General features: G+C 44.8%; 1 protein-coding gene across 2 annotated transcripts in view; it reads left to right on the top strand.

Moving 5' to 3' along the window:
* RABL3 (RAB, member of RAS oncogene family like 3) overlaps positions 1-23,032 on the top strand; it is a 696,369-nt gene that overhangs the window by 632,882 nt on the left and 40,455 nt on the right. The gene's annotated exons all lie outside the window — the stretch shown is intronic.

Raw genomic sequence — 23,032 nt, 5'->3', positions numbered from 1 at the left:
TGTGAGGTATTTCTGCGGCCTTTCCAGTTGTTGTAGAAGTCTTGTGAGGTACATACCAAAAGGGGCGTTGTACTCTATAATGGGTCTAATGAGTGATGAGTAGAGGGGAACAATGACCTCTTTTTTCCTGGATGAGAAACCTTTTGTGCCACGTAGAAGGATTTCCTAACTACTGTGGCAATGTGATTATCAAAGGAGACTACTGTCCACCTTCGGTGTTAAGCAGACTACCACCTATGTGGTAGCTCATGGGTACAGAGTTTTTACCAAAGGGGATGATAGTGCACTTTTTGGCATTGAGCTTGAGGCCCATGGCTTTGACACCAGGCATCTGTCTCAGTAGTGAGGCCCTTTTGTAGGATGTCCACATCTTTAGGAGTTTCAGTTATGGCTCCTAGTTTGCAGTCATCTGCGAACTTCATTAGCCAAAGACCTTGTGTGTTAGCCTGTACTTCAGAAAAGTAGATACCAAACAGGAGAGGACCCAGGACTGAACCCTGTGGTACTCCACTTATCACTGGTCTGAAGTCGGATTTGGAGTCTGCTACTTTCACAGTGTGGGTTATGTCAGTGAGCCAGTTGGCAACCCATCTTGTGACATAGGGATTTATACCTAGTTTAGTGAGTTTATCTATAATTCCAGAGTTGGGGATGGTGACAAAAGCCTTGACGAGATCTAGATAGGCTGTGTGAACCACCTTACCCTCATCTAGATAGGCTGTGTGAACCACCTTACCCTCGTCTACAGCTTTGGTGACTGCTTCAAAGAAGTCAGGTTTAGGAGACATGATCTGCCTTTTACAAACCTGAACTGGGTGGGGTCCAGAGTTTTAAGATTACCAATGTCTTTGTTTATAAGTTCCAGGATGATACATTCCATGGCCTTGCAGAAGAGGCTCGTTAGGCTAATGGGGGCGGTAGTTCCCGGGGTCAATGGAGGCAGTAGTTCCCAGGGTCCATGGCTCCCCCTTTGTGGAGGGGGATAGCCATCGCTGTGCATCATTCAGTGAGCACAAAGCCTAAGGCGAGGCTATGATTGAGCATGGTGCTTAGGTGGGGTGCCAGTCCATTCTGTAGTTCATGTAGAACGAGCCTGATATGTTGTAAGGTCCCATGGATGCTGTGTTCTTGACTTTGGAGAGTGTGCTTTTACCTCTGCAGCCGTGATTACGGGAGCTTTGCATTCTTCTGGTATATCAGTTGGTTCTGTATATTTAGTGCCATTGTGCTGTAACTCAGGGCAGATCTGAGTATTGCCATTGAGATTCTTGATATAGCTATAGAATGTTTTGTGGTTGTCTTTAGAATCAGTGGCGATTTTGTTTTCATAACTAGCTTTGGAGGATTTTATGAGGGATTTCGGCTTCTTACTGAGGCTGACCAGGGAGTTCTTCCAGTTATGGGATTTTACTCTTTTTTTTGCAACAGTTTCTTTCTTCTGTTGTAGAGCTTGTTTATGGCAGGGGACCACCATATTGGCTTCCTTTTTTTGGAGGATAGCATCTTGGTTCTGTTAGGGATAGCACGATCCATGCACTCGTGTAAGTGCTTATAAAGTGCATTTGTGTAGGATTCAGCAGTCATACCTCTATTGTCCATCTGCATGGATGTTGTGAAGTTTGTCACTTGTGTCTTAAGAAGCGTGAAGTTGGCTTTGGAGAAATTTTTTACAGTGGCTTCCCTAATGGGGGGTGGGGGCGGGATGTGGATGTCTAGGCTGATTAGCTTGTCGTCGGATCAGACCAATGAGGAATTGACCTCTGGTGTGGAGCACCGGTCGCCCATGTTGGCAGTGACTAGGTCTAGGATATTGCTGCCCCTGGTGGGGGTGTGGATAAGTTGATCCAAGGCTTTGGAATTTATGAATTCCAGAAAACGTTGATCAAAAGAGTTGGTACATGAGTAGTTTTCCCAGTTAATGGTGGGGTAGTTGAAATTGCATATTATTAAGGTTGTCCAGTGTATCAAGAAATGAGGAGTGGGAATCCTGGGGCCTGGTGGGGGATCTGTAGTAAGTTACAATTTGGATTGCTATCTTGCCCAGAATTAGTTGCACTTGGATAATCTCGGATGCATTATGCTGAGCAACTAGCCTGGAGGTGTGGATATCCTTGATGAATATGGACATGCCTCCACTTTTAGTGTTTTGGTCCAGGTTAGGTGGCCGCAAGGTTTGGTATGAATTATAGCCTGGTAATGGAGGGGTGCTGTCTGGAGCCTTGAACCAGGTCTCTGTCACTGCAAAGGTGTCAATGTCCTCCATTTTAAGGAGTATCTTGAGTGAATGCATTTTGAGGTTTAGACTTCTAGCATTGAGTAGCATAACCCTCAGATTTTGCTTGCTTGTACCTGTTAAGGTGGTGAATTTGTCATTTGAACCTTGCCTAAAAAAGGCACTATAGAGGTGGCAAGACCCTTAGCCAGTATCCGGAATCCCAAGGGTGACAGGTGCAGGCCACCTCTGGCAAAGCATCGTGGTCTGGTTATGTCATCCCAGGCAGACAGATAATGGATCCCCTTAGAATGATACCAGAAGCTTAGCCAATTGTTGAAGTCAAACATTTTGTCCTTGTACTGTGGTATAATTCTGGGTGAAGCAGGATGCTACTCGGGGCTAGGGTCATACCTGCTTCGGCTACAAGATCGGACAGCTTCTCCATGTCTCTCTTCATGTAGTCCAGGGAGGTACGTCTCAGGTCATTCACACCAACATGGACAATGACAGAGTCATATTTGTACTTGTTGTGGAGTGACCTGAATGCGTGCATTATGTGGTGGATCCTGGCACTTGGCAGGCAGCTGACAGTAACTTTCTCCTTGTTTAGCCTGGTGAGTGGAACATCAGTGTGCCTGACTATAGAGTCACCTATGACTAGAGTGTTGGGTACGTTGTTGTGCCTTATGGGTTGTAGTTGAGTGGCACACTGAGTTTGTGGGCTATGTGTCATTTGGGTTGTGTTGGGGGGTGGAGGTTGCATGCATTTCTGCTTTGGAGGTCTCTATTGCTTTAGCAGATTTTTATTGAGAGCCTCCGCAAATGTAGGTATGTGTTTTGTGTTGCTATGTGTGTGTTTTGGTGGTGTAGGTTTTGAGGGACTATGTGATGAGTTTGGTGTGGTGGAAGTGTTATCTTCTCCTCTTGACTGTCTAGTCTAGTCTTGGGTGAAGAGAGCTTTGCTTCCAGTTTGGCTATATAAGTGCGACTCTCACAGGTTGTAGTGTTGGGTGGTAGGAGGAGAGGGTTGTCTGTGTACATGAGGTAAGTGCTGCATTGCCCCAAGATGTCCAGATTCATCAGGTAGACAGGAGAAAACACCGGGATCTGACCCTTAGACATGCCTGGATAGGTGCTTATTTATTAAGTACTAAAATTGTTTTCCTCTAGACAAGTGAGGAAAGTTGAGTGCTGTAGTAATTTGTACCTTATTTAGTGCTTACAACGAGTTATGAACAAGTGCTGAGCTCAAAGAAACAGATTTGAGTGCTAAAACTAAAAAAGCTGGCTAGTTCTAAGAGAAAATTTGAAGAGCAGACTTTATGGTGACAGGAATAGCTTAACCCTAGCTAAGCAGAGATGCATAAATATATATATATATATATATATATATATATATATATATATATATATATAAAACGGTAGCAAATGAGCAAACTGATTTAAACAAATTAACCAATAAAAAGCCAAAAACTGAGCCCCGTTCCAGCAGTCCTCGATCAGACAAATTCTAACTGCACACTCCTGCCACTAGGGTGCAGGGGAACCTTCTCCAAAAAAGGATGGTCTGGATTAGTGCTCAAGTTATACAAACAAAGCTAGATTCAGCAGGTCTGAATTTAGTCTATGCCACAGCAAACAAAGCGTACCAATTTCAGAAAGAAGCCATTCAGATAAGCAGGCACAATAAGCCTTTAACCAGAAACTCTGAGCTCAGAAGGGCAGAATCTACCCTATTCTCCCACAAGAGTGCAGACCACACCTTCTTAATGTAAAATAACTGGCCCGAAGCCCAAGTGCTTAAACCAGAACTAATACACTCTTAGAATAACAGACACTAAGCCTTCAATCAGCAACTCCCAACTTAGAAGGATGTAAGCTACCTGTCCTGCCACAACAGTGCAGACCACAAACCTTCTTAATGTAAAACAACTGGTCTGAAGCCGAAGTGCTTCAACCAAAGGCTTAGAATAACAGTTAGTTTAATCAGGCTACTAACAAGCAATAATAAATGCAGCAGAATAAATACAATTGAGTACTTTTAAGAAGAGGCAAAAGCAAAAATAAAGTGCAAATTGTTTTTTTTTTTTTTTTTTTTTTTTTTTAAGTAGTAAAGTGCACGGAGAGAGGAAGGAGGAGCAGAGGTTAAGAATCTAAGTGGGTTGGCCTTCCCAAATGTTCTCTCTCTATTAAGTAGAGTGAACACCAGACTGGGAGGGGTGTCCCAGATCAAATTTACAGTAGGGGCCATGCCTGGCTTTGCCTTTGCAGGTTTGAGGAACCTTTCAAGGCATCATTCACTAAAGTCCCTTTTGACAGGTCAACTCTTTTTATCCCTTCGATGTCAAAGAAATTTTAACCTGTAGCGAGCAGGAGGGAAAGACACGGTCTGCAATTGGGATCAAGTTCTCTACTCCCCAACAATTCTTTTCCAAAAATCAGAGGAGCAGTAAGAAAATGTGGTTCCACAGGTCTCACTTTTCCTTCCAGGATGCTCCACAGGAATCCTCTGCCTTCGGCCGGGGAAGGGGGGTTTGACAACAGATGCCTCCACAGAGGCAGAGGAGGTTTACAGAACCAAGGCTCCTGTGAACCCTTCTCGGAAAAGCCCCCTCAGCACTCCTGAAGCACTGCTCCGCTGTCCTGCTCAGGGCAGTTGGGGAGTCTCTCTCCCTCCACCCACTAGCCTGGACAAGTATTACCTCAGATCAGTGGGTGTTAAACATTGTGTCCGGGAGTGATGTCATACCATTTTTTCAACCATCTCCAGCTCAAAAATCCTCTCCCGGATGTTCCATCCTGTCAAAGGGAGTTGGCCCTTGTAGAGGTTTGAGACCTCCTTCAAAAAAGAACCATCCAAGAGGTCCCAACAGGGCAATGAGAGTCCGGAACTTACTCTCGCTGGTGCCCAAAAATATGGGGACCTGCATTCCATTCTGGACCTCAGTGTTTTAAATTTGTCGGTCAAGAAGTCGAAGTTCTGGATGGTCACTGTTCAGTCCATTCTGCCTCTTCTGTGCAAGGATGATTGGATGTGTTCAGTGGATCTCAAGGATGCGTGTTATCACATCAAATTCGACAGATGCTTTGGGAGATAACTCCTCTTCCGGCTGGGGGGCAATCACTATCACTTCAGAGTCTTGCCCTTTGGAGTCACTTCAGCCCCCTGGGTGTTTACCAAATATATGGCAGTGGTAGCAGCCCATCTCCGGCTAAAAGGTTTCCAGGTCTTTCCGCACCTGGACGATTGGCTCCTCAAGGCACCCACAAGGCATCAACTCACACTGGCCATGGATTACACACACAGTTTCTTTCAGGACTTAGGCATTACAGTCAACCTGCCCAAATCTCATCTTGCCCCATGTCAGAGCCTGGACTTTATCAGGGTCCTTCTGGACACAGTGTCAAAGACTGAAGCACTTCCCCCATGCAGACTCGAGATGATTTGGGAACAGGTCCATCTTTTTCTGGATCTGGAATGTCCCACAGTCCATTTAATCTTGCAGGTGCTAGGTACAATGGTGGCGGCGATTCAGTTAGTCCTTCTCACCAGATATCACATGTGAGTTCTACAGTGGACCCTAGTGGTGCAATGGTCAACTCATCTTCATCCCATGTCCATGACCATCAGGATTTCTCAAGTCTATAGACGTCACCTTGCTTGGTGGCTCCAAGCTCAGGATCTTTTTGTCAGCAGACCCTTCAGTCTTCCCCAACCTCAAGCCACTGTGACCACAGATGCCTCCCTGTTGGGATGGGGGTGCATTATTGGGGAGTGACTGTTCAAGGCACATGGTCCCCCTTAGAGACCAAATTGCACATCAGTGTCTGGAAATGAGAGCAGTCTTTCTGACATTGCAAGCCTTCCAAGACTGTTCCCTCTCAGGACCATTGCAATTCAGTCAGACAACATGGCGGTGGTCTGGTAAATCAACAAGCAGGGAGGGACATGATCTTACCCTCTGTGCAGAGAGGCTATGAGAATGTGGAATGGGCAATGTCTTCCAGGCGCTTTATTCTTGCAATGCATATTCTCGGCAGTTCCAACGTATTAGCCAACAAACTCAGCAGATCTATCCTGAGTCCTCACGAGTGGTCCCTGAATCCGTCAGTGGCACTTCAGATATTTGAGCCCTGGGGTCTCCTTTGCAGCAGTCTTTTTGCCTCACCGGTCAGTCAGAAATGCAGCAAATGCTTTGCCCTGATCCCCATCAGGACTTCTGTATGCCTATCCCCCAACTCCCCTCATTCCCAAAGTCTTACAGAAAGCTCATCGCCTGAAGACTCCTCTCATCCTCATTGCCCCCTTCTGGCCTCATCAGGTGTGGTTTTCCCTCCTTTAGTCTCATCTGAAATATCCACTTTGGATATTAAATCCCATTCCAGATCTCATTTCCCATCTTTGGGGGCTTCCTCTTCCCAACCTTCAGTCTCTTCATCTGACTGCTTGGTACCTCCAATTCCTGTGATTTTTTTTTCCCAGTCCAGGCTTCGTTCCCTGATTAAGATCATTATTTTGGCTTCTCAAAAGCCATCTACCAAGAAGGTATATTCCAGCAAATGGAGGAGATTCTCTATATGGGCAAAATAACACAATCTATATCCCTGACATCTTGTTCCTGGCTTGTCTTTTTCAACAGGGGGCTAGTTTCTCTACAATTAAACTCCAACTGGCTGCTGCCTCCAACTTCCATTTGAGCAAAAGTCCCACCTTTTCTTCTAGGCTGTGCAAGGCCTTCCTTAAAGGGATCTTTCTACTCGGACATCCTGTAAAGGATCCCTCCCACTTGGGATCTCACTCTGGTGCTGAAGTCTTTGACGCAGAATCCTTTTGAGCCTGCGGTGACCTGTGACCTAAAATTCCTGTCCTGGAAGATGGCCGTTTTGATGGTGGTTACTTCAGCCAGGAGGGTCTCCAAATTGCAGGCTCTGTGCATAAAGCCTCCCTTCATGATATTCCATAAGGATAGGGTGTCTCTCAGGACCAATCCTTCCTTTGTCCCTAAGGTAGTTTTGGAGGTGAATAATCAGTCAGTTCAACTTCCTGTGTTCTCTCCAAAAATTTCCAGTAAAGGAGAATATCAGTTGCATTGTTTGGATGTTCATAGGCAGTTACGTTTTTACCTCAAGCGGACTGAAACTTTTCGAAAGTCTCATCAACCCTTTGTTGCCTTTTCTCAGGCCAGGAGAGGTCAGGCAGTTTCGAAGGTGTCTGTTTCTCATTGGATCACCAGCTGTATTTCTTATATTTATGAAAGCAGACACCTGGAGCTCACCGGACCAGTCAAAGCTCATTCTACTAGGTCGGTTGCCACATCTTCTGCCTTCTTGGTTAAACTTTCTTTAGATGACAGTTGCACTGATGCTACTTTGTCTTATCCCCATACATTTGTTGCTCATTACAGGTTAGACTTGGTGTCCAGGAATAGGGCTTCCTTTGGTTCTTCTGTACTCCAGCATATCCTTCCATGAGGCCTCCCAGGGTTATTAGTAGCTGGGGACTCTGACCCATCCGTGATGAATAATGACACGGATCGCATCAGATAAACAGTTATGTACTTACCATAACTTGGAATCTGTGCTATCCAGTGTCATTATTCATCATGTCCCCACCCTCCTTTCCCGCTCCTGGTGATTGGAGATTTATCCCTTAGTATTCTTTCATCTTTTTAGGCAGTATTTACTGCCTCCTTTCTTTCTATCCAGCAAACTTGATCTGAGGGTAGTAAAGTAAGATAACAGATAAGTGAGTTTCCTTTTTCCTTGTTTTTCTGCTGACTCAAGTGGTGTTTTGATCTTCATCCTAGCTGCTAGAACTCCCTTTGTTTCGTCATCTTGAAGGTCCAACTTGCCCTCAGACAAGGAACCATCCTTGTGAGGGATTGCAGACATTATAGCAAAACATGCCTTCTGGTTGGGGAAGTACAAAGAAGGTGTAAGTATGACATCTTCCTTGGCAGTTCACTGAGGAATTTTTTGTATGTAACATGACTTCTGTTGCTGACAATAATTGACCCACTGGTCCATGTGCATTCCTGCACACGGACCCACTGGTCCATGTGCATTCCTGCACACATGCCTAATCCCCAGCTACAGAATTCAATGTGTGGTGGGAATGCAGATCTCAGCGTTTGCACTGCTGTTTTCATGGACATCCAACATTCACTTGCAGTGGATTGGGCTGCCACCCTCCCCCAGGATGAGTGAGCCAGTGTTAGCCCTACCCTCCATGGCCAGTTTGTTCATTCCAAGTGTAGTCAGCCATTCCCTTCTCCTTCATGGAGCCAGTTGCACGAGTACACATTGTGTCGGTTGGTCTTTGGGAGGGCCTCTTGCATTGGGTAATTATTTTCCCTCCCTCCATCCGCATTTATGATTGAATGGCCATCCCACCTTTTATGAGTCTGGTATCTGTCGTTTGGGGAATTAGCCTTTAACACACATGTATTTTTAAGGCAGTGGCAGGGTTAGCCACCTGGCTGTGAACATTGGCTCTAGGTCATAGGCATTATTGATATTACACCCCAACCTCATGTACAAAATGGGAGAAGGAGTTGATGCTGATGCCAAGTTAATAAAGCACAGAACTCAAAGTTATTTTACTTTCTAATATCCAAGTCAGATCTTTGCACATCTAGCACTTAACACAGTTCTTCCAAGACCTTGATTGACTTGCTTCTGGTTGTTTCAGTCTCTCTTTGCAGCTTCACTGCTCTACTATGTCAGAGCTTGTCTACTTGTTGTTCTTTTTAACATACATTCTTCTCTTCAATCAACTGTCCCAAGTTCCCAAACACTCTTCCTTTCCAGAGTGCGCAGATGGAGCTTACCAATTCTCAATGTATTCCGTCTTCTCCAAGATACTGTATGTCGATCTCGGAGTTGGTATAAGTTTGATGGGTGCATCGGGGGCTTAGGGGGGCTTTCCCCCTACTAAAACAACTTTAAAGGAAAACAGTGATGTTTGATATTCTCTTCTCCTATATTTTCATAATTCTTTCATAGATCTGGGGTTCACAGTCAGGAGTCTCGGAACTGCAGTAGAAAGCCAGTTATGACCTTTTATATTTATTTTGTTATGTTAATGCATGCTGACACATGTGTCATGGGAATCAAAACTAGGGAACATAAGTCTGGGCATGTACGTCTGACCCACTAAAGTGAAGTAAGTAGGGGTAGGTGCATAAACCTGATGAGCAAGAGCTACTTATCTATGAAGGAATTCGTTGAGATGGCTTTTGGGAAGAAGAACCTATCCATAGCCCACAGAAGAGATCCTATTAAAATTAATTTTGGTATGGTGAATATTGACATATCTGTTATGTTCTATAAGTTAAATTACTGCTAACATGGCAGAGTATCCAGTGTACTGTTACTAATAATGATAAATGGTAAACCTGTACTAAATGTTATTGCTTTCTTACAAGTGTATTACATTTTGACAAATATTGTATTACTTTTGACAGATATTGTATTACCTGTATTATGTCAAGTGTTCTAAACTGAATCTTTACATAATTTCACAATTCTTTGTATATGAAAAGACATTTTATTTCAGACAGTTTTTCCCCATAGTTTCCAATCCATGTGGACTACCCATATGTCTGGACTGAAATCACACTTGCATTATGCCTGACATATGGGTCTAGCCAGGGTACCAAAGCTTTGCCTTCCCTAGGTCATATGTCCAATGCATGACCTCAGCTCATATGCATTGTGGTATGCAGACAGACATCCAAGCGTGGATCCCCACTCTCTCACCACCAGCCTGAATGCAAGTTGTGCATCCGTCAGGTTGGTCATTGTTTCCTGTGCTCCTTTTGTTTATCCAAATAAGTGCTCCATGGGGATTTATCTTAAGATTTTTTTTTTTTTTTTTTTTTTTTTTTTTAATTAGAGATATCAACTAGGAGGGGTAAGTGTAAATGTGGTAGGCAGATTCTGCACAAGGACTTGCATACCAAGTGTCTTTTTTTATCTAGACCTAGGACATGATCACAAATCTGTCAATCATTTTTTCCAAAAACCCTTATGTCTAGGCTTTCTATGCTCAACACCTTTCTTGAGACTCAGCATATTAAACATTTGACCCAGTCCAAGATGGCTCACTCCACATCCTTAGACGTTCCTCTGCCACTGAAGAAAAAAAAACCTGAAAGGCCTCGACTGGCTCCGCAGTCCAATGTTTCCGACTCCGATGTACCTTCTGTGGTTATAGAACTCTCACAGTATGTCGGGCTACTTCTCAGCTGCCTGCAACTAAGACACAGTTAGAGGCTATTATGGCTCCTGAGGCCTTGCAGACATCTAATACATCTGAGGAGAACTGCACAGTGTCCCTAAAATTTTAGTTAGGGAACAAATCACAGGCTCTCTAATAGAGATCAGACATAGTTCCAAACCTCCCCTTCTCAAACAGATGGATATCACACCTTAGAAAAAAACAGAAGACTAAGCATTTGGCCTCCCCTAAGCAGCTAAAGAGAAGGAGTGGATGGACTTCTTCCAAAGGGTTGTTCAAAGCTGTTATGACTTTGAATCCTCTCTTTTGGGTCTCTGCAATCACAATCCTCTCCTCTTAAACCTACCCTAGTTTCCTCTTCCTTTAATGAGGAGCAGGACTATGACTCTGGCCATTCTGTGGACAGTTCCTCTCAGCTGCATTCTCCAGGCAAATCTCTTCTGATGAAAGAGGATCCAACTCACTTGGTTCCCCTGTTGAGGAAGCTTTTTTTGGTGAAACTGTATAGAACATGATGAAACACTTTGTCAAGCCACACAGATCTCTGTTGCTCAGAAGAACTATTACATCCTCTTGGAGATGGGTATTCCTGCCCCTTCTCCAGTCCCTGTGGCTTTGCAAGATGCCTTTCATTCCATTTCTTCTGCACTTGATTCTCGACCACCAGCTGCTAAGAGACCAGACAGGTTTTACAAGGATGTTCTTCATGTTTCACTGTTGCAGTCATCACATTTGGGTTATCTGCTTCCAGTAGCCCTCAGTCGGCCTGATTATCAAAGTCTTGGGTCCTGTATCGGTTGCTGTCTCATCTTCCATGATGTCAGGTAGTCAGGGGTATAAAGCATGCAGCCGATGCCATTACATCAGTCGTTCTTGCCGTGTGGTGCCGGAAGCAGAAGCAGTTCACAAGTGCCTGTCGTCCGACTCCTGAAATTTTCGTTTTCGAGTTTCAGAACCGCCATGCCTAGAAAACCAGTGCCCAGACTGCATGGTCAGGCCCCTATGCCTAAAAAACAAATGATAAGAATGGCTGAAGACCTTATTACTCTAATCAGGGGAAGCCACCCTTCCTCCTCTAAGAGACCTAGGACTGATTTTCCTTCTGATCAGGACTCTGAAATTTCTGTTTCCACTGATGACCAGGATTTACCCTTATCTACCTATGAGGATTCTGATTCAGAAGACTCCATTCCCTCTGCTTCCCCTCCAGAACATTTCTCTTTTGATGAAACCTTGCTTACTCTTAGGGAGCATTTTCGCTGGGAAAGCCAGGATTACTCTGACTCCAAAAAGAGGCATATGGATTTCTTACTCCTGCCCCAACACAGGCCTTTAGCTATACCTCCTGTACTGAACATTGTTGATGATGCCTTCTCGGAATCTAGCCTGGGCCCCTGACTCTTTACCTCCTGCTCCCAGGAAACCTGATAAATATTATAGGGTTCCTGACTCTCAGAAGTTCCTTTTTAAAAATCCTACTGCGGATCCTGAGACCATTTCACAGGGACCCAAGGGCATTAAGGCTACTACTGCCAAAAATCCTACGCCCTCTGATAGAGATTCCAGGGCGCTGGATAGATGGGGTAAGAAGGTATACACTTCTGCAACCTTGGCCATTTGGGCCTTAAACTGCCAGTTTCATATGTTAAAGTATCAGCAGCATATTATTGGATTGCTTAAACAGAAAATTATGTTGATTCCTGATTGTGCTGAAAATAAAGATTTACAGGATTTAATGCATTCTGCTGAACAAGTTGGAAAACATACTTTGCAATGTGGTTTTGATTAATTAGAGGCGTCTTGCAGGGCTGCTGTCACTGGGTCTGTACTTAGAAGGCATGCTTGGCTTAAGGAGCAATCTTTGCCAGATCATGTTAAGTCTAAATTGCTGGATGCTTCCTTAAACCAAGACTGCCTGTTTGGCAACAAAGCAGAAGTACTTAAAAAGATGGAGGAAAAAGCTAAATCTATGCAAACTGTTAAAGATTTCCTGCAAGTATAGCCTCCCAGATTTATTAGGCATTGGCCCTCTAAGAATTGGTCCTTTCCTGCCTCTTCCAGGCCTTCTCAGTTCAAACTCAGAACCAGCAGAACACACAGGCTGCAGTCCCAAGGGACTCACAGGACTAAGCAGTGTGGGGCTCCCACTTCCAAAGCAGGAAGTAGCAAGACTTCCCCTATGGTAAATTGTCTCAATGACTTAACTTTAAACCTTCCAAGCCCTGCTCAACTGACTGTTCCTTTAGGGAGCAAGATTGCCCTGCAGGCAAAAATTGGGAACTCATTACCCAGGACAAATGGGTTTTAAATATAGTTTCCCAAAGATACAGATTCTACTTCCACTCCTTACCAACCCCAAACGGTTGGCCAGATCTACCCCCAATTCAGTGGGCAGAGGCTCAAAAGCAAGTTCTCTCTCTTTTAAGCATCAGGGCTATTCAACCTGTCCCAAAAGAAGAATGGGGACAAGGTTTCTACTCAAGACTTTTTCTGGTACCCAGAAAAGACAATTCCCGGCGTCCTATCCTGGACTTGTCTATCCTAAACACATTTTTGGTAATCCCAAAATTCACAATGCTAACTCTTCATTGTCTGCTTCCTATGCTAAGCAAAGATGCCTGGTTAGCAACACTGGATTTAAAGGAAGCCTACCTGCACATCCCAATAAGGGAATCTTGCAGAAGATACCTATGCTTCAAAGCAGGCTATATGCACTATCAGTTCTCTGCACTGCCCTTTGGCTTATCTACTGCGCCCAGGGTATTCACAAAGTGCCTAGCTCCAGTCATTGCTTTTTGCAGGCAAAGAAATATTCAAATATACCCATACCTGGGCGATTGTCTAATTCAGGTAGAAAGCCAGGGCATGCTATTGATTCATCTGGCATTTGTAAAGAAACTGCTAACTTCTCTGGGGTACACCATAAACGAAAACAAATCACATCTTGTACCCTGCCAGCAAATTGTATTCCTGGGAGCAAGCTTGAATACAACTTCCCAGATGGCCTACCTCACGCCAGGGAAACAAGTTCATTTGACAGCCTAATTCAAACTACTGGCCACAAAGACCCAGCTATCTGCAAGGAAAATACTGCAAGCCCTGGGGTTCATGGCCTCCTGCATTCTACTAATTCCATATGCAAGACAGCATATGAGGAAACTGCAATGGTATCTAAAAAGCCTATGGTGTCAACATTCTCAGGATCTAGAATCAATGATTCCTATCATATCTTGTCTACAGATAGAGTTCCTTTGGTGGGCAGAGGCCTGCCATCAAAACAAGGGACTGCCATTCACTCCACCCCCTGCCGCCCAAACCCTAACAACAGACGCATCAGACTATGCATGGGGTGCTCACTTGGCAGGGAAGTGCATTCAAAGCAAATGTAACCCAAGTCAAATGCACCTGCATATCAAGCAAAAAGAAATGTTAGCTGTACAGAATGCTCTGATAGGCTCATTCTTCCAGGACAATTATTGGTAAAGACGGGCAGCAACACTGTTATGTGGTACATAAACAAGCAGGGAAGAACCCACTCATACCCTCTCTGCAGACTAGCCATGGCTCTGCAGAACACAGCCTTGAGCTACCAAGTGCACCTACAGGCTCAATTCCTGCCAGGAAAGCTAAATACACTGGCAGACGACCTAAGCAGAAATCTCATGGACCCACACGAGTGGAAACTGGAACCAAAGATATTCAACATGTTGGGAAACAAATGTGGGAGCCCAGAGACAGACCTGTCTGCCTCCCCCCAAAACTACCAATTGGACAAATTTTGCACAAGGACTCCCCACAAACAAGCTTGGAAAGTGGATGCCCTGTCCTTCACCTGGAAAAACCTATCAGTTTATGCCTTTCCCCCTCTGCCTGTCAACTCCAAGGTACTACTAAAGATCAAACAGGACAAGCCAAGGACAATACTGATTGCACCAGACTGGCCACGCCAACACTGGTACCCCCACTTGTGCAGTGTGTCACTGCTGGCACCATGGCACCTGCCTCAGACCCTTACCCTGCTGTCCCAGCAGGAGGGCCAGATTCTGCACTCACAGCTTCAAACCTTGAACCTGGCAACCTGGCTAATTACCTGATCTCTCTGTTACCATCCCTCAATAAACAAGTGATGGATGTCATTCTGGAGGCAAGGAGGCCTAGTACTAGAAAATCCTATGCTGAAAAATGGACGATTCTGTTCCTGGAGCCAAACTTGGGCGATGGGCACAGGAGCGCCCAGTTTACCTCAGATTCTTCAATACTTAACTGAGATGCTTCACAACGGCCTTTCCTTTTCCTCCATCAAAATTCATGCCTCAGCCATTTCAGCTCATTGCAATACAGAACCACCCCTCTTCTCTCATCCACTGCTGAAGCAGTTCCTCAGAGGGGCCAAAAACTTAAGACCACCCAGATGAGCCCCTACTCCAGCCTGGGACCTCAAGTTTGTATTGGAAAAACTCACTCTACCTCCCTTTGAGCCAGCTTCAAATACAGAGTTGAAATTCCTTTCTTGGAAAACAGCCTTCCTTCTAGCCATCACTTCAGCAAGAAGAGTGTCTGAATTACAGGCCCTCATGCCAGTGGAGCCTTTCATCATCTTTCATGCGGACAGGGTTTGTCCCTCAGGACCAATCCCTCCTTCATGCCCAAGGTGGCGTCCAGTGTGGCCCTTAATCAGTCCATTCATTTGCCAACCTTCTTTTCTAATCCACAGAACAAAGGGGAACGAATATTGCACTCATTGGACATGCACAGACAACTTAGATTTTACTTGGACAGGACTAAACCTCTCAGGAAATCTGAACAGCTCCTGGTTGCATTTGCTGCAGGGGCAGAGGGGAAGGCCATTTCAAAGCAAACAATTTCTAAGTGGATAGGCCACTGCGTTAATTTCTGCTATATGCACCATGGAAAACCTACCCCACAGGGGAATAGACCACATTCAACCAGGGCTGCATCTACCTCTATAGCCTTTCTCAGAGGTGTCCCTACCAGGGACATCCTAGAAACTGCTACCTGGAGTTCTGTACATACCTTCACCAAGCATTACCACTTGCCAATTTTTCTAAATCCAGAGCTGGTTTTGCCACTGCAGTCTTTGCAGGGCCTTATAGCTGGTCCTCTCATCCTTAGCTTTGGGACTCTACCCAAATGTGATTACTGCAACAGTGAAACATGAAGAACATAGTACAGTTGTGTATGCTTACCATAAATGTAGATGTTAGAGTGTATTCACTGTTGCAGTCCTGGTTACCCTCCCTCCAGCCCCATGACTTCTATTGACTATTCCTCTATTCTTGTTTACTATGCTAAAAGCTTTTTGGTGTATTTGCTTTTTTGTTGGAGGTGTAACCTTATATATATAATTGCTTCCCATTATGGGGGCACCTGACATCTGGGGCAAGAAAAACTGATGTAATGCCATAGGCTGCATGCTTTATACCCCTTGACTACCTGACGTCATGGAAGATGAGACAGCAACCAACGCAGGACCCAAGACTTTGATAATCAGGCCGACTGAAGGCTACTGCAAGCAGATAACGCAAATGTGATGACTGCAACAGTGAATACACTCGAACATCTACATTTATGGTAAGTGTACACAACTGTACTTTCCTGATGACCATAAATATCTATATAAGAACCCAGTGGTAGATCCTTCTGCAGTATCACTCTCTTCAGATAAGCTCTCTTAAGCTTCTGCCCAGTGATAATGCCTACTGACTGACAAAGGAACTAGGGCTGTGGATAGATGGTGGAAGAAGGCTTACACCAATGCTACCCTTGCCTTGAGAGCAATTATGTATCAGACTCGAATGAAGTTACCTTAGACCTTCCTGTAGCAGACTCAAATGCAGAACTTACTTTTGCAGGCCACTCAGATTGCCAGAAGCAGCATTAAATGCAGTTGTGATGCTGTGGATGCTTCTTCTAAGGCAGCTGCCAGTAGATCTGTTATCTGCAGACATGCATGGCTATGCAGTCAGCATATACCTGAGAATTTCAAGTAAAAAAAATTTAGATTTGCCTTTGGACAAAGACTTGCTGTTTGGTCCTCAGGCAGCCAGTCTCTTCAAAACTCTGCAAGAACAAGGTAAGACAGTGAAAGAATGTAGACAGACCAGACTCTCCTCAGTTCCTAGATACCATAGGAACTACCATTAGAAGGGATATTAGAACAGTTCAGAAACAAAGGAAAACCCATAGGAAAAGATACTCTGAAAAAAAACAAAAGCAACCTTCAGCTGGGAGGTCTCCCATTGGAGGCAAAACCTGTGACTGTCCCTGCAACATCCCTCCCCCATCCTCAGCTCCATTACCCCTGTGTCTCAAAAACTGTCACTTTCCCTGGCCAGGTGGGAAGCCATTACCACAGACAAGTGGGTCTTTTCCATCATCAGGGATGGGTATGCCATGTCTTGGGAAAGCATACCCCTTCTGAGAAGACATGCTACTACCTCATCAAAACCAAATATCCATGCTGACTGCCTTTATTCAAGACCTTTTGAATCAGGGTATCATCAAGCAAGTTACAAAAGAATTCATGGGGAAAGGGTTTTATTCCAGGAAGTGCAGTGGAGGCCCATGCCAGACCTGTTTATCCTGAATACTTATCTGAAGGTACCATCATTCAAAATGCTGCCTCTTCAAACTCTTCTACCTTTCATCTTCTCGCAGGTTTTTCTTAGTGTCATTAGATCTCAAGGACACCTGCTTAACACATTCCCATTTGTGCCTCTTGTAGGAGTTTCCTTTGTTTTTTTTCTTTCAATCTTTCCACAACTCCTTTTTTTTTCTTTCAATCTTTCCACAGCTCCAAGAGTGTTCACAAAGTGCCTAGCACCTCTAGAAGTTTTCTGTGACAGTCAAGGAATTCAAATTACTCCCTACCTGGAAGACATTCTGATCCATGCTCTTTCCCCAAAAAATCTTCAACATGTTCAGTTCAACCTCCAGCTTCTGACAGGTCTAGGTTTCAGTATAAACTACAAACAAAATCACACATGGTCCCTATAGAGGACTTAGTGCTTCTGGGATGCAGATTGGACACACAAAAAATGCATGCCTTCTTTCTTTGTCCAGTTACTTCCAATGCTTCTTCTCTACAACCCATTGCTCTGCAAGGGAGATAACAAGGACCTTGGGATTAATGGCAGACATCATTCCTATGCTCCCCTGGCCAGACTGCACGAGGGAAATCTAATGGTACCCGAAGTCTGTGTGGTCCCAGCACTGCCACCCCATGAACACCCTGATTCCCCTTCTCCCATGTCCCAAGAAGGAGCTTATTTGGTGGGAGGGACAGGTCATCCTCAACCCACGATTACCTTTCACACTACCTCCTCCTCCTGTTCACACAGATGCCACAGATGCGGTGTGGGAGGCATGGACAGGACTACACCAAGTGTAGGGGAAATGGCTGACCCGGTTCCTGAAAGAACATAACCTTGAAAAAAATGAGGGCTCTAATTCAAGCTCCTCTGATTTTCACCCATATTTGGAGACTAGGATCACACTAAGTGTACATGAACAACACCACAGTCACTGGTACATAAACAGGGAGGCAACAGGTCTTACCAACTGTGCAGGCTAGCGCAGGAGGCATTGGATTTGGCAGCACAAATGAACAACATGCTCACAGCCACATACATCCATAGGTTCATAGGTTAGTACCAGGCTATCTGCCCTAAGGCCTATAAAAGCCTAGCCATAACAATTCCATGGATATTTCTTCCCACAATATTTACTTCCCTGGACCCCTGTCTAGCAGGGTGACTGACATGATCTCCCGGGTGAATTTCCTGTCTTCCATCCAATCATCAAGGTTTCTTTTGAAGAGGGCCAAGGAGGCGCTGTGCTTGACATGTATGGGCAGTCTATTCCAGAGTATGGGGAGTCTCTGGGTCAGGAACCTAACCCTCCAGCATGTTTTGTTCATTGTGATGACAAGGTTTAGATCCCTGGAGCATGTGGCTCTGAGGGATTGGGATTTCTTTAAGTGGAGCATGTCCAACAGCTCAGGGTTTGACATGGCCTTGTATGTTAAGCAGAGATTGCCTCTGAGTAGACGATATGCCACAGAGTATAGCTGCAGTTTTTTTAGATGGTCATCATATGGCATCTGCTTTAGGCCTGTGATTCTTTTAGTGAGGTATTTCTGTGGCCTTTCCAGCTGTTGCAGATGTCTTGTGAGTTACATACCAAATGAGGCGTTATAGTCTATAATGGGTCTAATGAGGGATGAGTACAGTGGGACAATGGCCTCCTTTTTTCTGGATGAAAAGCTCTTAGTGATGAAGTGTGCCACATAGAAGGATTTCCTGACTCTTGTGGCGATGTGGTTATCGAAGGTGAGACTACTGTCCATCTGTATCCCTAAGTCTCTCATCACACTTTCGATGTTTAGTGTACTGCCACCTATGTAGTAATTCATGAGTAAATGTTTTTTTCCAAAGGGGATAACTGTACATTTTTTGGCATTAAGCTTGGCACTTGGCACTGGCACCAGGCATCTGTTTCTGTAAGGCCCTTTTGTAGAATATCCACATCATTTGGGGATTCAATAATGGCCCCTATTTGCAGTCATCTGTGAACTTTTTTTAGCCAGAGTCCTTTAGTGTTGGCCTGTACTTCAGAGAAGTAGATGCCAAACAAGAGTGGTCCCAGGACTGAACCCTGAGGTACTCCACTTGTCTGGAGCTGGATTTGGAGTCTGCTACTTTTACAGTCTGGGTTCTGTCAGTAAGCCAGTTGGCAACCCATCGAGTGACGTAGGGATTTATGCCCAGCTTAGTAAGTTTATCTATGATTCCAGAGTGGGGGATGGTGTCGAAGGCCTTGGCGAGGTCCAGATAGGCTGTGTGGACCGCCTTACCCTTGTCCACAGCTCTGGAGACTAATTCAAAGAAGTCAGTCAGGTTCAGGAGACAAGATCAGCCCTTCACAAACCCAAACTAGGTGGTGTCCAGTGTTTGAAGGTTGCCAATGTCTTTGTTTATAAGTTCCATGCCCTTGCAGACCAGGCTCGTCAGACTGATGGGACGGTAGTTCCCAGGATCCAAGGTGGATCCCCCTTGTGGAGTGGGATAACTGTAGCTGTGCACCACTCAGTGGGCACGAAGCCTGAGGTGAGGCTATGATTAAACATGACACTTAGGTGAGGTGCCAGTTCATTTTGTAGTTCATGTAGTACACAGCCCGGGATGTCATCTGGTCCCATGGATGCTGTATTCTTAGCTTTGGAGAATGTGATTTCTACCTGTGTGGCCATGATTACTGGAATTTGGCAATCATTTGGTATTGAGATGAGCCCTTTAAGGGGTGAGAGGGGGGTGATGTTGTCACTAAATCGATTTGCCAGGATATTGGCAATATCCTTGGGATCAGTATATTTAATGCCATTCTGTTATAGCTCACTTCTGACTTTAGTAACATGAAGTTGGCCCTGGAGAAGTTTTTTAATGAGGTTTCCTTACTGGGGGGTGGGATGTGGATGTCAAGGGTGATTTGCTTATGGTCAGACCTGACCATTGAGGGGGTGACAACTGGTGTGGAGCATCTATCTCCCATGTTGGTAATGACCATGTCTAGGATATTGGAGCCCCTGGTGGGACAATGGATTTAGTTGATCCAGGGCATTGGAATTTATGAATTCCAAGAACCGTTGGGAAAAGGAGTTGGTACCCGAGTAGTTTTCCCAGTTAATGGCAGGGTAGTTGAAATCACCCAGTATTAGGGTGTTTGGTTGTATCTTAATATTTTCCAGTATGTTTAGAAAGGTGTCGTGAGAATCTTGGGGCATGGTGGGGGATCTGTAGCAAGCTACAATTTGGATTGCAGTCTTACCTAGTGTTAGTTGCACCTGGAGAATTTCAGATGCATTGTGTTTGGCAACTAGCCAGGTGGTGTGAATATTCTTGCTGTATATGGACACTCCTCCACCTTTAGTGTTTCGGTCTTGGTTTTGTGGCCGAAAAGTGCGGTCCTTCTCATAACGATGTGCTAGCAGACTTCTTAAGGTGCTTCCTGAAGGACCCTATGAGTGGACATAAGTTCATACTAGGCAAACAACCACCAGAGTCTTTACAAGCCTAGCCATGCAACCCAACCCAGTTTTGTCCCAGAGTTCCTTGGACACCTATATGGTTGAGTATGTTCATAAAGAAGGTTGTGTGTGGTGTATGTTGGGGATTAATTTACTTACTGTTGACCTCTGTCCATCAAAGACATTGGGGCCATGCCAGGGCTGAATTTTCAATTTCCCATCAGGTGATCCAGGTTTTTTTTGAATGGGGTCCGGGATGAACTCTGCTTCACATAGATGGGGAGCTTATTCCATAGCACATGGATCCTTTGAGACTCATGTAAGTCCCACCAGTAGGTTCTATTTAATTTGCAGGTAAAGTTCAGGTCCTTGGATCTAGTGTTTCACCTTTTTTTGTCTGGCAGTTGCATCCGAGAACACCTTATCTACTAGGCATGGATCATCTCTCAGTAATATTTAGAAGACTGAGTACAGAAAAAGGATCTTAAGGAAATCTGTGTAGGAGAGGATATTCATACCTTGGATTCTCCTGGTGATGAACCTTTGAGGGAGTTCCAGCTGTTGTAAGTGCCTGGCTAGGTGCATGCCAAAAGGGGGCATTGTACTCAATGATGGGTCTGATAAGGGCTGAGCAGAGAGGTAATAGAAGTTTTCTTGGACCTGGAGCAAATACCCTTGCTTATCAGTTGGGTGACATAGAATGATTTTCATAATATCTTGGCTATGTTTTAGTCGAATGCCAGATATCTGTCTACATGTGTTCCCAGATCCCTAACTATTGGGTCAACTCTAAGGGGTGTTTCACCAATGAAGTAATTGGCTTGGGTGGGCATTGAACAGACAAGTCTTCCACAATGTCATACTTCAATATGGCATTCCTCAGTAGACCTCTGTGCTTCACCAAGCAACCATCAACTCCCCCAATACTGCACCAGAGACTCTTGTCCCACTGCCTGGAGGACAGGCCCCCTTCTACGTCCAGTACTTTTTATTCCAAAAATTCTTCTCAAGACACAAAAAGAAACATCCATACTCCTCTTACTGGCTCCATTTTGGCTGAGAAAACATTGACTCCCTTTCCAGTTTCACCTGACAAAGGGAAATTGCAGGAGAATTCCTCTACAATCTAATGTAATAACTTAACAAAACTGATTGCTGCTCCACCCAAATCTCCCATCCGTCAGTCTAACCCTGTGGATGATAGGATTTGAATCCCTCAAAGATGTCCAATCTCTGAAGCGGTTCTTCAAGTTGTACAACAGGCTAAGAGACCCACTACTTGGAAATCTTGGCAGTACAACGTGGAAAAGGTGTTTCCTTGTGGTGCTGCAAGCAAAGTCAGTATCCACTCTTAGCACAGGTCCCTAAAGTGCTGCAGCACCTCTGCGGATGTCTCTGATCAGGCTTAGTATATGTTCATAAAAGCTGACTTTTATCAATGCCTGCATTCCTCTTACCCTCCGCTTATGGCTAGGCCAGAGGTCAAGCTTTTCCTCTGGGGAGTTCTGCATCATAACCCTTAAAGGAAACCCTTCTCTCCCCCTTGGGATCTAAATTTTGTGTTAGAAAAGCTTACTCTGCCTCCTTTTGAACTATCTTTGTCCACTTCTCTAAAATCCTGTACTTGGAAAAAACATCCTCATTTAGGCTCTCACCTCTGCCAGTATTGTATCTGCTACAAGCTGTCATGGCCATTCCCCTTTTATTATTTTTTTTTTCACAATGACAAGATAACTCTCACAGCTAACCCATCCTTCAAGCCTAAGGTGGTGAATAAACTCTCTCAATCAATCCATTCATCTTCTCAATTTCTTTCCCAATCCCCAAAACAAAGGAGAAAGGACCTTACAGTCTCTAGACATTCACCAGCAACTCAGATTTTACTTGGGCGAACCTAAATATTTCTGAAAGACTTACCAGCTCTTTGTATTCTTTATGTCCCCTAAGCTGGGACACCCAGTCTCTAAACAGGCTATTGCAGCCTAGATTTCAAAGGCTATCACTTTCTGCTACTCACATCATGGTAAGATCTTGCCTTCCTGTCTTAAAGCACACTCCTCTAGGGCAATCACTTCCTCAGCTTTCCACAAAGGAATAGACTCCGTGTCTATCTTGGAGGTGGCCATTTGGTCCTGTGTACACACCTTTACCAAACACTACAAAATTGATGGTATTCCATACCACCATCCATCCCTTCCTGTTTATCTCACGTCCATCTTCAGCTGTCTCTCCCCCTTTGCTCTAGCCTTTGCTCTGTTATGTAGGTATGAGGGAGATTTCTTTACCAATTCAAGCTACACGCCTCCTAGCTGGCCAGTCTCCTCTATCAATTGTCTTCAGGCCACTGACTTGGAGATTGTCTGAGGATCCATGCTCGTTCGTCTGTCTTGATACCCCAGTCCATATGAGCTGAAGTCATGTGTCGGACATATGACATAGGGAAGGTAAACATTTGGTACCTTGGCCAGACATCAGCAGTGACAGGCCATATTTCAGGAATACTGCAACAGTGATCAGTAGGACATCTACT

The sequence above is a fragment of the Protopterus annectens genome, chromosome 5.part0, assembly GCF_019279795.1.
Source record: "Protopterus annectens isolate FY-2018-M chromosome 5.part0, PAN1.0, whole genome shotgun sequence".
NCBI classification, from domain to species: Eukaryota; Metazoa; Chordata; order Ceratodontiformes; family Protopteridae; genus Protopterus; species Protopterus annectens.
The sequence above is the reverse complement of the archived record's forward strand: the minus strand, read 5'-3'. Positions and strand labels throughout refer to the sequence as shown.